Genomic DNA, 18,125 nt, shown 5'->3' with positions numbered 1-18,125 from the left:
CTGGTCTTCCAGCTCCTGCTGCTGTTAAAGCCCATTCTTCTCGGTCTGTTGGACCTTCTCGGGTGGCCCGCCGAGGCGTGTCCGCTGAACAATTGTGCAAGGCGGCTACGTGGTCCTCAGTGAACACGTTCTTTTGGTTCTATGTCATTGATACTTACACCTCCCAGGATGCTTCCTTTGGACGCCGGGTTCTCATACCCACTACGGCGCATCCCCTCCCATGAGGAACTGCTTTAAGACATCCCCGATGTTTTCCCTGTGGAAACCAATGTAACCCACTGCAGAAAAGGAGATTTACCATTGTTAAATCTCTTTCTCCGAGGTACACAGGGTGCCCACCCTGACGCACCTAGCTTCTATGGATTTGTATGGCATTAGCCGTTAATCCCTTCTCCTGTCGTGAGAATGTAGTTCTGTGTGACTAAGGGGCCCTACACACTCGGCGATGCGCCGCCGAGGTGCCCGACGGCCGATACGGCCGACGAGCAACCCGGCGGCGGGGGGGCAGTGACGGGGGGAGTGAAGTTTCTTCACTCCCCCCGTCACCCGGCTGCATTGAAGTGCAGGCAAATATGGACGAGATCGTCCATATTGGCCTGCATGCACAGCCGACGGGAGATCAGCGATGAACGAGCGCGGGGCCGCGCATCGTTCATCGCTGGAGTCTCCACACTGAAAGATATGAACGAGTTCTCGTTCATTTATGAACGAGATCGTTCATATCTTTCAGAATATCGGCATGTGTGTAGGGCCTATAACATCTGCCTTCTCTTTTACCTGCTCCTGCATTGGACTTGTTAACGAAACTGAGCTCAGAGTGCCTGGAGGCGGGGTTATAGAGGGGGCCCCAATGCATCCTGGGACAGTCTAAAGCTTTAGCCTGTTGGTGCCAGGATCAAGATCCACCTCTACACCCCGATGTTTTCCCTGGGGAACCAATGTACCTCGCAGAAAGAGATTTAACAATGGTAAGTCTACCATAAATCTCCTTTTTAGAAAAGGTAATGGGACGGGTGGATGATTTGTACCCCTTGGCCAGGGGACAGTTGTGAAGTCTGAGCAGCAGCAGTTTCCTCTCTCTCTCTCTCTGCCTGACAGCTTTGTTACAAGTGATAACATTTTAAAGAAGTTACATTGTATATTAAAGGCCTCAAGATGTATGATGATATTGCAATGGGAGATCAGAGATGTTCTGTATCATAATTAAGGCCTTTTATAGGTTTCAGAGCACAAAGAAAAAACTGTTCACACCTTACATTATGTAACATATCCTCTTCTGTGTGTGTACTGTATGTAACCCTCCTACAGTATGCCTAAATGTATCCCTCTCTCATTGTTACCCATTGAAATCAGACCTTTTATTTCCGTTTGACCTCAATGCTTTATATGGGATAGAGCAGTGGTTCCAAAACTTTTTTGAATCACAGCTCCCCAGAGTATCAGAATATTTTTCATGGCACCCCTAGGCCAAAAGATTCTTATTGAGAAATTTAGAAATAAATATTAAATTAAGTAAATTGTGTTTATATGTCATCCTTAGGTTCACTTGTGTGGTGAGGGACAAGATTTGCTTCTGTTTGTCCACATATTTTATGATTGATCGCCCCCAGCACTGTTTTTGCCTATTACACTGACCATGAATAATTTGAATTGGTCCTGGACCACCAACCCATGTCACCCCTGCCACTTGACGTGGCTCCCTAGGGTGCCACGTCACATAGCTACTGGGATAGAGTACAAAACTCCTTGCAGGTAGCATCCTTTCCTCTATTACCATCCGAGTGCAAGTAATAAGATAAATAAATGAAAGCAGAAAGGCAGTGGTACTGTTTGTTCTATCATTACACTTTAATATTCATGTGTTCTTACTTATTTCTTGTCCAAATGAATTGTGTGCGCTGAAGACACAGGACAGACAGTACCAGCGAGTGTATGGGACTTGGGAAAAGCATTCTCTCTGGTATCTGTCCATTAAGAAATTAAAACCCTAGTCTAAATATGCATTTAAATATATTTGTTTTAAGAGTATCGCAGTGCCTTCATTGAAATATAGAAGGTATTAGAAAACTAATTTCCAATTGCTCTTTATTGAAAAGATTGAAGAATCCAATTAGTGCAGAACACTCCTCCCTTCTCTGAAAGGCAACCTAAAGACCACCCCTCCGAAAGGTGGCTCATCATATTTTTCAGTGATGTCCTGACAGTAGGCAGCAGGCCAGCAGCCAATGGGTTACAGAGGCTCCAGTACATTTAACTTTTTTATGATAGTTCCCTTTAAATAATGTATATTATATGCTGGCCAGATTACTTTTTTCTTAAAATATCTGTCTACCTTTAACTAATACATTCCATTATTGTGTATAGAATTAATTTAACATAGATGTAAATGAGGTATTACCGTATTATTATTGCCTATGTGTGGATTGCTGTTATCCAGTCTTCCCTGTAAAACCATTGTAAGTATCCCCCTGACATCACCAGCTGTGGCATCCTTAGAACATATTTTAAATTTAGCTTTGATGCATGGATAATTGACGATCCACTTACTGACATATTTCCACTCTATCTCCAGGTATTTTTCCCTCTCTGAATCATTGTTCAATCACAGCTTTTGTCATTCCCTACGGGCTGCGAGGAGGGAGAAAAATAAAGGCACAGACTCGCCAACGTGTGCATATGAGGAATAGGGGGGCAGGCAGGAAAGATGAGAGGCAGAAACATGCTGTGAGCAGAGTGAGGGAGAGCAGGCATGTACGCTATGAGAGAGGAGCAGCGGAAGATTGGGAGTGACAAGCTCTCGGGAAGCTACTGCTATATATATTTGGACTTTCCCAGGTTCAAACTTAAAAGAACACCAGGCAGCACCAAGAACGCTGGTAACCCTGGAGACACCGGTGAGTAGTAATAGCGGTTTCTTGTTTTGGAAGCTATTAACCCCTACTAGTGACAGTTCTGACACACACTACCAAGCGATACATCCCTGAAGGGGGGTACTCACGGAGCGATATTCTAAGCAATCTGACTAGATTGCTTAGAATATCGGCAAGATCGCTCCGTGTGTAGCCCCCTCGGCGATAGCGATGCGCGGCCCCGCACATCGCTATCGCCGCTGCTAGATTGGCCTGCATGCAGGCCAATCTAGCGGGTCGCTCACTTCACCCGCTGGGTGAAGTGAGCGGCCCCCCCGTCTCCCCCCGCACGCTCAGCACAGATCGCGCTGTGCTGAGCGGCAGGAGAGATGTGTGCTGAGCGGTTCGCTCAGCACGCATCTCTCCTTGATCGGCCCGTGAGTACTGGGCTTGACTCTGGTGCTGAAGGCTACCCAGTGCGCAGAGCCCAAGGGTATCGCAGTGATCCTAACGTTATTCTAGCCTGCTATTTCTGTCTCTGACATCAGCCCCTCAATGTCACGGATGGTTATGTCCACTGCTAACCATTTCAATACGAGAACATTTCATTTCACAGTTTTCAGACAATAGTGTACATCCTGATAAATAATCCCTTGAGTGGGTCTTCAGACTGAAGCTAGATAACAATTAAAAGCTCTCAGACATATAGGGCAGAAGAGCAGTATTTCCCAATTCTGCTGGCAGCTAATTAAGCAGGAAAAAAAGAAGGTTTTATGTTTTTTTCTCACTGAATGCTGATATGATGTAGTATATATCTATACCAAACTATAAAGCCGTCACTGTGGCTAGTTCTAGGACAACTGCTGTTTGTAAAATAAATCCATAATTTGCGTGTGTTTATGGCATTGGTTCCCATCATAGGTGGTTGGGGTAAATACAGGGAAGAAATCTAGACATCAGGCTTTCCTGAATAAAGACCTGGGATTAACCATGGACTGATGTTTTAAATTGGTAGGATAAAAGCAGATTAAACAAGCCAAAGCTGTCCTGATCTGCAATCCATGTCTCTGTGTGACTGACTGTCATTAACCCTCACCCTCTGTTGTGACATATTACTGTTTGTTTTATCATATGAGGTTAACACTAGAAAGGTTCTGTGGTGGAAGTTTCTAGAGTTTTATCAGTGGAATAATACATTTTCTGTTGGTTGTGAGATATGATGTTATTATGGGTTCAACAGAACTACAGTTGTATGGCTAGATATTTCTGGTAATGTTCCTCGGAGTTTATAACTCCTGCAGATGTTCCCTGGAGCTCTCTGATTAAATAATTTGTGTGTGGATTTCCATATCGGATTTAACCCTTTTATTGTTGCTCTGCTCACAGGCAAAGTTAATCTAGTGATTCTTATATTGATGATATGGAACTCACAAGTAAAATGAGAATATAATTTGAGTCTTAAGTTAGTCTTTCTGAATAAAGAAATAAGATCACATGTGTATGTAGATGCGAATGGTTCTCATGAAGACTAGTCATGTTCCAGTCCAGTATTTTAACTGTGTAAAACTTTATGGCTAAAGTTTATAGCTACTTTCTCAGTGCCATCATTTCCAACTTGCCAAACGTAGAACATTTTTTGCATTGAAAGGGTGAATACTAAAAAGTTAGTTTTAGGTAGAGTAACCGCAAACCGCTCAGCACACATCTCTCTCGCCGCTCAGCACAGCGCGATGTGTGCTGAGCGTGCGGGAGGAGACGGGTGAAATGAGTGACCTGCTAGTTTGGCCTGCAATCTAGCACCAGCGATAGCGATGCGTGGGGCTGCGCATCGATATCGCTGTAGGGGGTACACATGGAGCGATCATGCTTAAAATCTAAGCAATCTAGTCAGATTGCTTAGATTTTAAGCAGCATTCGCTCCGTGAGTACCCCCCTTAAGTGAAGATCCCAATAGTAAAATGTGTTTCTGCTTCCCTAAGAGCCCCATTATTGTTCTATATAGTAGTTACTTATAGCCAGGATCTCTGCCACTCATATTCAATGGGATTCCGGCATCTGTATTTTGATAGCCAGGATCCTGACTGTCGGGATCCTGACCAGATCCCTGTAACAGAACAATTGTAACTTTAAAGTTGAGTATTGTTTAAGAAGCTCTTTGCTATGTACTATATAACTGACCGAAATATATTCAGTTACAAATATGTGACCTGACAATTACAATTTATCTAATAGCTTATGTTTTGAAAATGAAGCTTTTATCCACATATGTAAATGTTATCAATAGCACTTTATGGTTAAGCTGGTCACACATTCTGTAGTACCGCTGCATACAGTATGTTGGACATTTAAGGGGCCTACACACGGTGCGATATATATGGACTATATAGTCCATAGCAGTAGAAAACACATTGCATATCGCATCGCTTGGAAACACCTTGCAATGCCAATGCGCGGTCCCGTGGGATAGGCAACACATAGAAAAATAGAGTTTGCAGGCAGGGACAATATTGACTGTATTGTAGGTTCATGCCCCCCGCCACAATATAGTCAATATCAGCCATTAGCCTGCATCGCACCGCGTGTTGGCGGCTTAAGACAGATATTACAACATCTGTCCACCAAAACATGCTACCATGGCTGATAATGATCCTGTTTACAGTATTTTGACAAGATAATTTTCAAACATGTCTTTAAAAGAAGTTGGAAGAAGGGAATCCTCAGTTTGTGTGAACAGTTATCTTTTATACTTTATAACAAGCTGCAGTGATATTAGAGATTAGATCAGTCCAAGCCTGAATGGATTGTTTGGCCATCTAAATGCTAGGACAAATTGGTCTATGATATATGATAATACACATTATCCATAAGGAAAGAGGATCGCCTTCTTGTGCCATTACAGCCATCTTGGGAGATTGGAGGTTAAACTAGATTTTAATTTTTTTTAAACTAGCTCTAGTTTTTGGTGGTATCTGTCTGTAATTGTGAACTGCACTCCTAACAGCTGTGGTTCTCTAATGTCTGTATTTCACATATTATATATATATATCATCCTGCATTGACAGAGAGCCCTGCAGTCCTGCAAGTAACTATATTGAGGAAATAAAAGCTCATGTTGTCAGTATACTGTAGATGTTGGTGTACATTTACCCGTATTAGGGTAACTAGATGCAGGCTAGCATTATTAGTTCCTGTGTCTTTTTAGGTCATGCAATATTTGTTGAATTTAGCTCCCAGTCGTACTGTAATGTGATTTTGATCTACAGACCACATCAGCAATAGATACACGTGACTAATGCGCAGCAGTCCACCCAAGGGCTTTAAGCAATAGTGAAGTGACCTGGATTTAAGTCTCCTTTACTATATATTTCACTCCCCCCTTTAACCCTATCACTACTAGAAACATCTGTTCCACCCAATATCCATTATTCTTTTTACATGCAAAGACTCTTTTTCTGCCGGAAAATCAAGCTCATGTTTTGAAAATAGTAATTCATAATGTCAGTGTATAATAACCATTATTTTCCTCCTAGGTATTCTCCTGCTTAGTCTTAATATTTGTGTTTATTTTTTCTCCAAGGCCCAGTTCCTGGCCTTTCATGCTGTCCTTGTTGTACCGCATGGTTAGTTCATGTGGGCGTTGGTTGCTTAGTAACCAGAACTCATCAAGCTGAGTGCTAACGAATTGGTAGATAGGTGCGATACTTGTGATGCTGAGATTAACCCCCCGTTTTCCTAATATCTCCCGTACTGGGAATGTAGTTTAAAATCTGAATTGCCTTTATGTAGTTAGTGTTCATGTGTCTGCATAGATGTGTACAGGGCTCCCAACCAGTGTTTCTCCTCAGAGCAGGGCTGAATATAAAGCAATGCCTGCATGTATTGTAGTTTTAGTATATTTACAGTAGGTGTTTGTGCAATTCTGAGTATTGATCCCTACACATTCCCTGAATGAATGCTGTAATGTAGATAAAATGTATTCTCTACCTCCTTCAGGAGGAGTATTTGGAGGTTGGGGGTGGATGGGATAAAATTGGCCTGGAGACTTGTTGCTCTAACTACTCCAAAGACTACACGTACATCATGTGAATATCAGGACTCAGTCAAGGTAGTGTTTCGGCAGAAGATCCTTACAGCGTGTTAGAAACTTAACCGCATCCCTTAGAAACTGAATAGGTAGCGGCCAACCATCTGAAAACTATCGGTGATAGGAGCTCCTGTATGGCTGTCGATCATCAGGGTTCCCTGCTGCTGTGACCTCCAGTGTTGTAAAGTGAGCTGCCATTTTGCAGCATCACTTTGCAGCACCAGAGGTCACAGGAGCAGCAGGGAGCCCTGACGACTGGCAGCCCGCATCGGAGCACCAATCACAGGTCCCAGGGTAGGTGATGTAATATTACAGAGATCAGTGGAAAACCAGCGCTGTTGTTTAATCATTCACCATAAATAAATTTAAAAAGTAACATATATTTATTAAAACATGTAAAGTTGAAATAACTCTAGCACAAGTTGTAACAGGTAAGCAGAGGCGTAACTAGGGTTTTTGGAGCCCAGGGCAAGATGTAAAATGGCACCCCCCCCCCCAAAAAAAAAAACATAGCAAAAGAAGTATGTGCGTGCGCCGACGGCGCGCGGGGCTAAAAAATGGGCATGGCCACACACCAGAAGGGGTGTGGCCACACTCCAGAAGGGGTGTGGCCACTGAAAATGGCCCACAGTGCCAGTTACATTGCCCCACAATGCCAGTTACATTGCCCCACAGTGCCAGATACAATGCCCCACAGTGCCAGTTACATTGCCCCACAGTGCCAGATACAATGCCCCACAGTGGCAGTTACAGTGCCCCCCAGTGCCAGATACAATGCCCCACAGTGCCGGATACATGCCCCACAGTGCCAGTTACATTGCCCCACAGTGCCAGATACAATGCCCCACAGTGCCAGATACAATGCCCCACGGTGCCAGTTACATTGCCCCACAGTGCCAGATACAATGCCCCACAGTGCCAGTTACATTGCCCCCCAGTGCCAGATACAATGCCCCACAGTGCCGGATACAATGCCCCACAGTGCCAGTTACATTGCCCCACAGTGCCAGATACAATGCCCCACAGTTCCAGATACATGCCCCACAGTGCCAGTTACATTGCCCCACAGTGCCAGATGCAATGCCCCACAGTGCCAGATACATGCCCCACAGTGCCAGTTACATTGCCCCACAGTGCCAGTTACATTGCCCCACAGTGCCGGATACAATGCCCACAGTGCCAGATACATGCCCCACAGTGCCAGTTACATTGCCCCACAGTGCCAGTTACATTGCCCCACAGTGCCAGTTATAATGCCCCACAGTGCCAGTTACATGCCCCACAGTGCCAGATACAATGCCCCACAGTGCCAGATACAATGCCCCACAGTGCCAGTTACATTGCCCCACAGTGCCAGATACAATGCCCCACAGTGCCAGTTACATTGCCCCCCAGTGCCAGATACAATGCCCCACAGTGCCGGATACATGCCCCACAGTGCCAGTTACATTGCCCCACAGTGCCAGATACAATGCCCCACAGTGCCGGATACATGCCCCACAGTGCCAGTTACATTGCCCCACAGTGCCAGATACAATGCCCCACAGTGCCAGATACATGCCCCACAGTGCCAGTTACATTGCCCCACAGTGCCAGTTACATTGCCCCCACAGTGCCGGATACAATGCCCCACAGTGCCAGATACATGCCCCACAGTGCCAGATACATGCCCCACAGTGCCAGTTACATTGCCCCACAGTGCCAGTTACATTGCCCCACAGTGCCAGATACATGCCCCACAGTGCCAGTTACATTGCCCCACAGTGCCAGTTACATTGCCACACAGTGCCAGATACAATGCCCCACAGCGCCAGATACATGCCCCACAGCGCCAGATACATGCCCCACAGTGCCAGTTACATTGCCCCACAGTGCCAGTTACATTGCCCCACAGTGCCAGTTACATTGCCCCACAGTGCCAGATACAATGCCCCACAGTGCCAGTTACATTGCCCCCCAGTGCCAGATACAATGCCCCACAGTGCCGGATACAATGCCCCACAGTGCCAGTTACATTGCCCCACAGTGCCAGATACAATGCCCAACAGTTCCAGATACATGCCCCACAGTGCCAGTTACATTGCCCCACAGTGCCAGATACAATGCCCCACAGTGCCAGATACATGCCCCACAGTGCCAGTTACATTGCCCCACAGTGCCAGTTACATTGCCCCACAGTGCCGGATACAATGCCCCACAGTGCCAGATACATGCCCCACAGTGCCAGTTACATTGCCCCACAGTGCCAGTTACATTGCCCCACAGTGCCAGATACAATGCCCCACAGTGCCAGATACATGCCCCACAGTGCCAGTTACATTGCCCCACAGTGCCAGTTACATTGCCCCCACAGTGCCGGATACAATGCCCCACAGTGCCAGATACATGCCCCACAGTGCCAGATACATGCCCCACAGTGCCAGTTACATTGCCCCACAGTGCCAGTTACATTGCCCCACAGTGCCAGATACATGCCCCACAGTGCCAGTTACATTGCCCCACAGTGCCAGTTACATTGCCACACAGTGCCAGATACAATGCCCCACAGCGCCAGATACATGCCCCACAGCGCCAGATACATGCCCCACAGTGCCAGTTACATTGCCCCACAGTGCCAGTTACATTGCCCCACAGTGCCAGTTACATTGCCCCACAGTGCCAGATACAATGCCCCACAGTGCCAGTTACATTGCCCCCCAGTGCCAGATACAATGCCCCACAGTGCCGGATACAATGCCCCACAGTGCCAGTTACATTGCCCCACAGTGCCAGATACAATGCCCAACAGTTCCAGATACATGCCCCACAGTGCCAGTTACATTGCCCCACAGTGCCAGATACAATGCCCCACAGTGCCAGATACATGCCCCACAGTGCCAGTTACATTGCCCCACAGTGCCAGTTACATTGCCCCACAGTGCCGGATACAATGCCCCACAGTGCCAGATACATGCCCCACAGTGCCAGTTACATTGCCCCACAGTGCCAGTTACATTGCCCCACAGTGCCAGATACAATGCCCCACAGTGCCAGTTACATGCCCCACAGTGCCAGATACAATGCCCCACAGTGCCAGATACAATGCCCCACAGTGCCAGTTACATTGCCCCACAGTGCCAGATACAATGCCCCACAGTGCCAGTTACATTGCCCCCCAGTGCCAGATACAATGCCCCACAGTGCCAGATACAATGCCCCACAGTGCCAGTTACATGCCCCACAGTGCCAGATACAATGCCCCACAGTGCCAGATACAATGCCCCACAGTGCCAGTTACATTGCCCCACAGTGCCAGATACAATGCCCCACAGTGCCAGTTACATTGCCCCCCAGTGCCAGATACAATGCCCCACAGTACCAGATACATGCCCCACAGTGCCAGTTACATTGCCCCACAGTGCCAGTTACATGCCCCACAGTGCCAGATACATGCCCCACAGTGCCAGATACATTGCCCCACAGTGCCAGTTACATGCCCCACAGTGCCAGTTACATGCCCCACAGTGCCAGTTACATTGTTCCACAGTGCCAGTTACATGCCCCACAGTGCCAGTTACATTGCCCCCCAGTGCCGGATACAATGCCCCACAGTGCCGGATACAATGCCCCACAGTGCCAGTTACATTGCCCCACAGTGCCAGATACAATGCCCAACAGTTCCAGATACATGCCCCACAGTGCCAGTTACATTGCCCCACAGTGCCAGATACAATGCCCCACAGTGCCAGATACATGCCCCACAGTGCCAGTTACATTGCCCCACAGTGCCAGTTACATTGCCCCACAGTGCCGGATACAATGCCCCACAGTGCCAGATACATGCCCCACAGTGCCAGTTACATTGCCCCACAGTGCCAGTTACATTGCCCCACAGTGCCAGATACAATGCCCCACAGTGCCAGATACATGCCCCACAGTGCCAGTTACATTGCCCCACAGTGCCAGTTACATTGCCCCCACAGTGCCGGATACAATGCCCCACAGTGCCAGATACATGCCCCACAGTGCCAGATACATGCCCCACAGTGCCAGTTACATTGCCCCACAGTGCCAGTTACATTGCCCCACAGTGCCAGATACATGCCCCACAGTGCCAGTTACATTGCCCCACAGTGCCAGTTACATTGCCACACAGTGCCAGATACAATGCCCCACAGCGCCAGATACATGCCCCACAGCGCCAGATACATGCCCCACAGTGCCAGTTACATTGCCCCACAGTGCCAGTTACATTGCCCCACAGTGCCAGTTACATTGCCCCACAGTGCCAGATACAATGCCCCACAGTGCCAGTTACATTGCCCCCCAGTGCCAGATACAATGCCCCACAGTGCCGGATACAATGCCCCACAGTGCCAGTTACATTGCCCCACAGTGCCAGATACAATGCCCAACAGTTCCAGATACATGCCCCACAGTGCCAGTTACATTGCCCCACAGTGCCAGATACAATGCCCCACAGTGCCAGATACATGCCCCACAGTGCCAGTTACATTGCCCCACAGTGCCAGTTACATTGCCCCACAGTGCCGGATACAATGCCCCACAGTGCCAGATACATGCCCCACAGTGCCAGTTACATTGCCCCACAGTGCCAGTTACATTGCCCCACAGTGCCAGATACAATGCCCCACAGTGCCAGTTACATGCCCCACAGTGCCAGATACAATGCCCCACAGTGCCAGATACAATGCCCCACAGTGCCAGTTACATTGCCCCACAGTGCCAGATACAATGCCCCACAGTGCCAGTTACATTGCCCCCCAGTGCCAGATACAATGCCCCACAGTGCCAGATACAATGCCCCACAGTGCCAGTTACATGCCCCACAGTGCCAGATACAATGCCCCACAGTGCCAGATACAATGCCCCACAGTGCCAGTTACATTGCCCCACAGTGCCAGATACAATGCCCCACAGTGCCAGTTACATTGCCCCCCAGTGCCAGATACAATGCCCCACAGTACCAGATACATGCCCCACAGTGCCAGTTACATTGCCCCACAGTGCCAGTTACATTGCCCCACAGTGCCAGATACATGCCCCACAGTGCCAGATACATGCCCCACAGTGCTAGTTACATTGCCCCACAGTGCCAGTTACATGCCCAACAGTGCCAGTTACATTGCCCCACAGTGCCAGTTACATTGCCCCACAGTGCCAGATACATGCCCCACAATGCCAGTTACATTGCACCGCAGTGCCAGTTACATTGCCCCACAGTGCCAGTTACATGCCCCACAGTGCCAGTTACATGCCCCACAGTGCCAGTTACATTGCCCCACAGTGCCAGTTACATGCCCCACAGTGCCAGATACATGCCCCACAGTGCCAGTTACATTGCCCCACAGTGCCAGTTACATGCCCCACAGTGCCAGTTACATGCCCCACAGTGCCAGGCCCCACTCAGTGTCAGTTACATATGCCCCATTTGGTGGCATATACATGCCCCACTGTGCCGCCAAGCCCGCCCCCCCCCCCCGCCCCCCGTCACACACAGCTTGGTCTATGTGAGGGGAGGAGAGCGCAGCGCAGCGCCTCTCCTTCCCCTCACCGATCCAGGTCTCCGGCGGCTGTCTGGCGCCGGTTCGCTAGCCAATCAGAGCTCGCGGACCGGCAGCCAATCAGGAGCCGGTCCGCAAGCTCTGATTGGCTAGCGCCGGAGACCGGGCACAGCAGTGCTGGCAGTGGCGGTGAGGGGAGGGAGAGACGCTGCGCTCTCCTCCCCTCACATTTAGGGTTGACGGGGGCGAGTGGGGCATGATGCCCTGGTCGCCGGCGGCGCCCCCCTCTCCTGGGCCTGCCAAGGCACCCAGGGCACGTGCCCCACTCGCCCTACCCTAGATACGCCTCTGCAGGTATGTACTGTGGATGTGTTGTGCAGGTGCAGGTGGATTGTTCGCCCGGAATCACCTCTGGGACAGGAACTCACTGCTGGAACCCTAGGCAGAGGAACAAGGAACCCGAACCCCAGATATAATAGTCACCACATGTTAGGACGGTGACATATAATTTATTATACAGTAACCACTGGTCACCGCTATCAGGTTAAAGGCAAATACTATTCCACAAATGGGAGAACAGTGCAAATAATAGGATTTTAATACCTACCGGTAAATCCTTTTCTCTTAGTCCGTAGAGGATGCTGGGGACGCTTCAAGAACCATGGGGTATAGACGGGATCCGCAGGAGACATGGGCACTTTAAGACTTTGAATGGGTGTGAACTGGCTCCTCCCTCTATGCCCCGCCTCCAGACTCCAGTTTAAGTAACTGTGCCCAGGGAGACGGACATTTCGAGGAAAGAATTTATCGTTAAACCACGGTGAGCATTTTACCAGCTCACACCTCCAGTATGCCGCAGAACGTGGCATTCAATAGAACACCAGCCGACGGCATGAAGAATATGCAGCAATATGCTGACATAAAGCATAACACAACCTGTGTGTAAACACAACCAATAACAGCATAACGCATGCCACGGCATGAATAACGTCAGCAACAGGCTGACTTAAACGCCACACACCACGTGTGTAACCATACCCAATAACTGCAGATACAGTACGCACTGGGACGGGCGCCCAGCATCCTCTACGGACTAAGAGAAAAGGATTTACTGGTAGGTATTAAAATCCTATTTTCTCATACGTCCTAGAGGATGCTGGGGACGCTTCAAGAACCATGGGGTTTATACCAAAGCTCTAGAACGGGCAAGAGAGTGCGGATGACTCTGCAGTACCGATTGACCCAACAAGAGGTCCTCATCAGCTAGGGTATCAAACTTGTAAACTTCGCAAAGGTGTTTGAACCCGACCAAGTAGTTGCTCAGCAAAACCGTAATGCCGAGACCCCGCGGGCAGCCGTCCAGGATGCGCCCACCTTTCTGGTAGAATGGGTCTTCACCGATTTCGGTAACGGCAATTCAGCTGTATAATGAGCCTGCTGAATCGTATTACAGATCCAGCGTGTAATAGTCTGCTTGGAAGCAGGAGCCCAAATCTTGTTGGGAGCATACAGGACAAACAGAGCCTCCGTTGTCCTAATCTGAGCCGTTCTGGCGACATAAATTTTCAAAGCTCTGACCACATCGAGAGACTTCTATTCCGTCAAGACTTCTGTAGCCACTGGCACCACAATAGGTTGGTTCATGTGAAACGATGAAACCACTTTTGGCAGAAAATTGCAGATGAGTTCTCAACTCCACTCCATCCGTATGGAAGATTAAATAGGGCACTTGTGGAACAAAGCCGCTGATTCTGACACCCGCCTTGCGGATGCCAAGACCAACAGCCTGACGACTTTCCAAGTGACGAATTGCAACTCTACCTTATGTAAAGGTTCAAAACAATGAGATTGCCGGAACTGCAACACCACGTTAAGATTAAGACCCCATGGAGCTCCAGGGGGGCACAAAGGGAGGTTGGATGCGCAACACTCCTTTTACGAAAGTTCGAACTTTTGTAAAGGAGGCCAATTGTTTTTGGAATAAAACTGATAAGGCTGAATCTGAACCTTAATCGAGCCCAACTTAAGACCCGCATCCACACCATCTTGTGAAAAAAGGAGAAAAAGATCCCACTGGAATCTTCCATACAAGCCTTCTTGGATTCGCACCAAAACACATACTTTCTTCAAATACGGTGGTAATGTTTTTACGTTACTCCTTTACTGGTCTGAAGAAAAGTAGGGATGACTTCACTGGAAATATTCTCTCGGCTAGGATCCGGCGTTCACCTGAAGATCCGGATACCAGGTCCTCTTAGGCCAGTCTGGAACAATAAGGATCACCTTAACCTTTGTTTTTCTTATGATCTTTAGCATTTTTGGGACAAAATGGAAGCGGAGGGGACGCATAGACCGACTGAAACACCCACTGAGTCATTGGGGTGTCCACTGCTATTGCTTAAGGGTCCCTTGACCTGTAACAATATCTCTGAAACTTCTTATTGAGGCGAGACGCCATCTTGTCTATTTTAGGAATCCCTCAACGACTTGTCACTTCTGTGAAAACCTCTGGATGAAGACACCACTCTCCTGGATGGAGAACGTGTCTGCCGAGGAAGCCTGCTTCCCAGTTGTCCACTCCTGGAACGAACATCGCTGACAGAGCACGCATATGATTTCGTCGCCCAGCGGAAAATCTTTCTGGCTTTTGCCATTGCTGCTACGGTTTTTGTTTGTAGAAAACCATTATAAACGGCCCTTACTTCTAGACCGTTAATGTGGTGACAAGTATCCTAACTTGACCCTTTGCCTTGGAAGTTTTCCTCCTGTGTGACAGCTCCCCCGCATCTAAGGCATGCATTCGTGGTCCCTAGGATCCAGTCCTGGAACCCGAACCTGTGCTTTTGAGAACTGTGCCGCTACCACAGGAGTGAAATTCTGGTCTTGAAAAAACAGGATTATCCCAGTTGGAAACCAGACCACTTGTCCAACTGGTCCCGCTAAAAACACTCTGGCATTTAACCTGCTCACTGAATGGCCTCGTAGGCCGCAACCATCTTTTTCATCAATGGAATGTAATGATGGATTGACCCTGTTGCAGATCTGACCCGACTCTGGATCCTCAGAGCTTTTTCCACTGGAAGAAACAAACTCTCAACAGTTCTGTGTCTAACAGTATTTCCAACTCCGACAACCGCGTCGTTGGGATCCACAGTGATTCTGGCAAGTTCAGGAACCAGCCACTTTGTTGAAGAACTGTCAGGGAGAATGCAACGTTTTACACCACTTGGTTTCTTGACCTCGCCGTAATCAGGAGAGCGTCCCAGTACAGAATAATAAACTTTTTTACTATAGAAGGAAAACCATCATACCGCCATCACTCCGGTGAATTGGTAATGACAATCCTGAATAGCAAACCCAGGTAAGCCTAATGCGGAAGAAACCGTAATTAGACCCCCTTTATCCTTTTCTAGATTGGAGATCCCTGCCCTGAGAGATTCCAGCTTGTAGTTCAACTTCTTAAGTAGAAATTTTTTGGGATTTTAGAGATTGGATTGTTCTGACCGAGCCGTGCGGCCTCGGGAGCACAAAAAAGCTTGAATAACAGCTTCTTCCTTTTTTTTTTTTTGTGTGACCGGGACAGCAGGACAATGACCTGATCCTGACACAACTCTTGTATGGCGTCGCATACTACCTCCCCGTCCAGAGGAGAATCGGTAAGGTCTATTTGAAAAATCGGTGAGGGGAAACGTCTGGAAACTGCAGTATGTCCCCCTTGGGACTCTATTCTTGAACTCACTGGTCCATGTCCGTTCCAGGACTGACTGAAAAGTATTATACGTGGTCCCACCGGTGTGGGCTCCCGCAAGATAGACCTAGTGTCATGCGGTGGATGCGGCAGAAACAGAGGATGATTTTTGCTTCTGCGAACTTTAAAAGACTGCTGACCTCTTACCTTTTCACCTTCCTCTACCTGCAAAGAAAGGGAAATCCGAATCTATTCGGTCGAAATTAATGCATCCTACAATAATGCGTCACCAACCGTTGTGAGGGAACATAGGGCAAGAAGGTAGACTTACCAGTGGTATCTGCCGAGATCAACTTAACAAGGCCATCCCCAAACCAGGTTTCACCTTCATAGGGAAGAGACTCCAGTTCTTCTCGGAGTCAGCCTCAGCATTCCATTGGTGAATCCACAACGCCCTCCTAGTCGAGACCGCCATGGAATTGTCCCGCGAACCCTAGAGTCCTATATCCCTTGTGGTCGCACGGCAGTCTGCTGCAATGTTATAGATATGACCCAACTTAAGGAGTACCCTGCATACAAATACTCCCCCATGCGCACGTTATGCAAGTATAGTCAACGTGCACTCTGACACATAATTAGAGTATCACATATCTTCCTGCATACGATGACGATCCTTTGTGACAGGGCCCCATGCAGAACAGGGGGTGTCTCTCACTTTATTCTATCCACGGCGGGAAAAGAATAAACACTCGGAATCCTCTTGAGGATTTGAAAACATCTTGTCACGGCCGCTCAGCACATGAGAAGGAATAACTTTACCTCAGCATTCATTATACATTTTTTATATATATATACATATATATACCTTTTAAATACACCTATACACACAAATATCTATCTATCTATCTATCTATCTATCTATCTATCTATCTATATATATATAAAACTCATATATAAATATCCCTTTTGACAGGAACAGCAGTGTCCCTAGTGACGTTAATACGTTCTTAATGTGCATGAAACATGTACTGAATGCCGATTTTGTGGATCTAGTCAGGAAACATTATGGTCGACATAAGAAACAGTATTCGTGTCGATCTCCGGGAGTAGTAACTGGGCAAAATAACATTTTTGCGATCCCGAGGGGTCTGAGGGAAATCTATTCTATGAATATGACACCCTCCACAAATATTACTACGTCTGTGTTCGTGCCACAGACCTATGCAACCTTACTATACATACATACATATAGGTATAGCCCTTTCTGATATGCATCACCAGTGGCGTAACTTCATACCAGTTGCCCGGACGCAAGAAAATTTTTGGTGCCCCTCCCCATGCCGACTCTTCAACTTAGCAATTCAAACTCAACCTGACTTATGGTTAGAGAGAGAAAGAGAGAGGGGGATAGAGAGACCTAGAGGGTGCCAGGGAGAGAGAGCCTAAGATGGGGGAGAGAGAGAGGGGGGAGCAAGAGAGAGCATGTCAGGGAGAGAAAGAGAGAGCATGTTAGAGAGCAGGATAGAGACAGAGAGAGGGTAGCAAGAGAGAGAAGGCGAGGTGGATCAAATGGAAGAGAGAGAGGGTGAGAGAGAGAGAGAGAGAGAAGCAAAAGAAAGAGGGAGAGAGAGTGTCAGGGACAGAGAGACGAGCAAGAGAAAGATGGAGAGAGAGACACAAGAGTTAGAGAGACTCATAGTAAGGAGCAAGAGAGGGAGAGCACAAGCGAGTGTCGGAGAGGGAGAGAGGAGCAAGAGAGTGGAGTGTGTCAGAGAGAGAGAAGAGCAAGGGAGAGTGGAGAGTCAGAGAGCGAGAGAGGTGGCAAGAGAGAAAGAGAGAGAAGAGCATGAGAGAGAGTGGAGAGTGTCAGGGAGAAAGAGAGAGAAGGGGGCAAGAGAGGGAGTAGAGAATGTCAGAAAGAGAGAGAGGGGAGGGGGGGGGGATGACAATGGAGGAAGTGCCCCTTTCGGGCCTGGAGCCCAGTGGCCTCTGTGCATCAC

The 18,125-nt window shown here is 48.1% G+C and overlaps 1 protein-coding gene across 1 annotated transcript in view; it reads left to right on the top strand.

Annotated features, from left to right (window-relative positions):
* The first annotated feature begins 2,565 nt into the window (after window positions 1-2,565).
* Window positions 2,566-18,125, top strand: part of KLHDC8A (kelch domain containing 8A) — a 92,443-nt gene continuing 76,883 nt past the window's right edge. Inside the window, exon 1 of the mRNA XM_063955111.1 lies at window positions 2,566-2,894. The gene's annotated coding sequence lies outside the window, so the exon portion shown is untranslated. The remainder of the gene's footprint in view (window positions 2,895-18,125) is intronic.

Source organism: Pseudophryne corroboree, chromosome 2 (assembly GCF_028390025.1).
Source record: "Pseudophryne corroboree isolate aPseCor3 chromosome 2, aPseCor3.hap2, whole genome shotgun sequence".
Taxonomy (NCBI): domain Eukaryota; kingdom Metazoa; phylum Chordata; class Amphibia; order Anura; family Myobatrachidae; genus Pseudophryne; species Pseudophryne corroboree.
The sequence above is the reverse complement of the archived record's forward strand: the minus strand, read 5'-3'. Positions and strand labels throughout refer to the sequence as shown.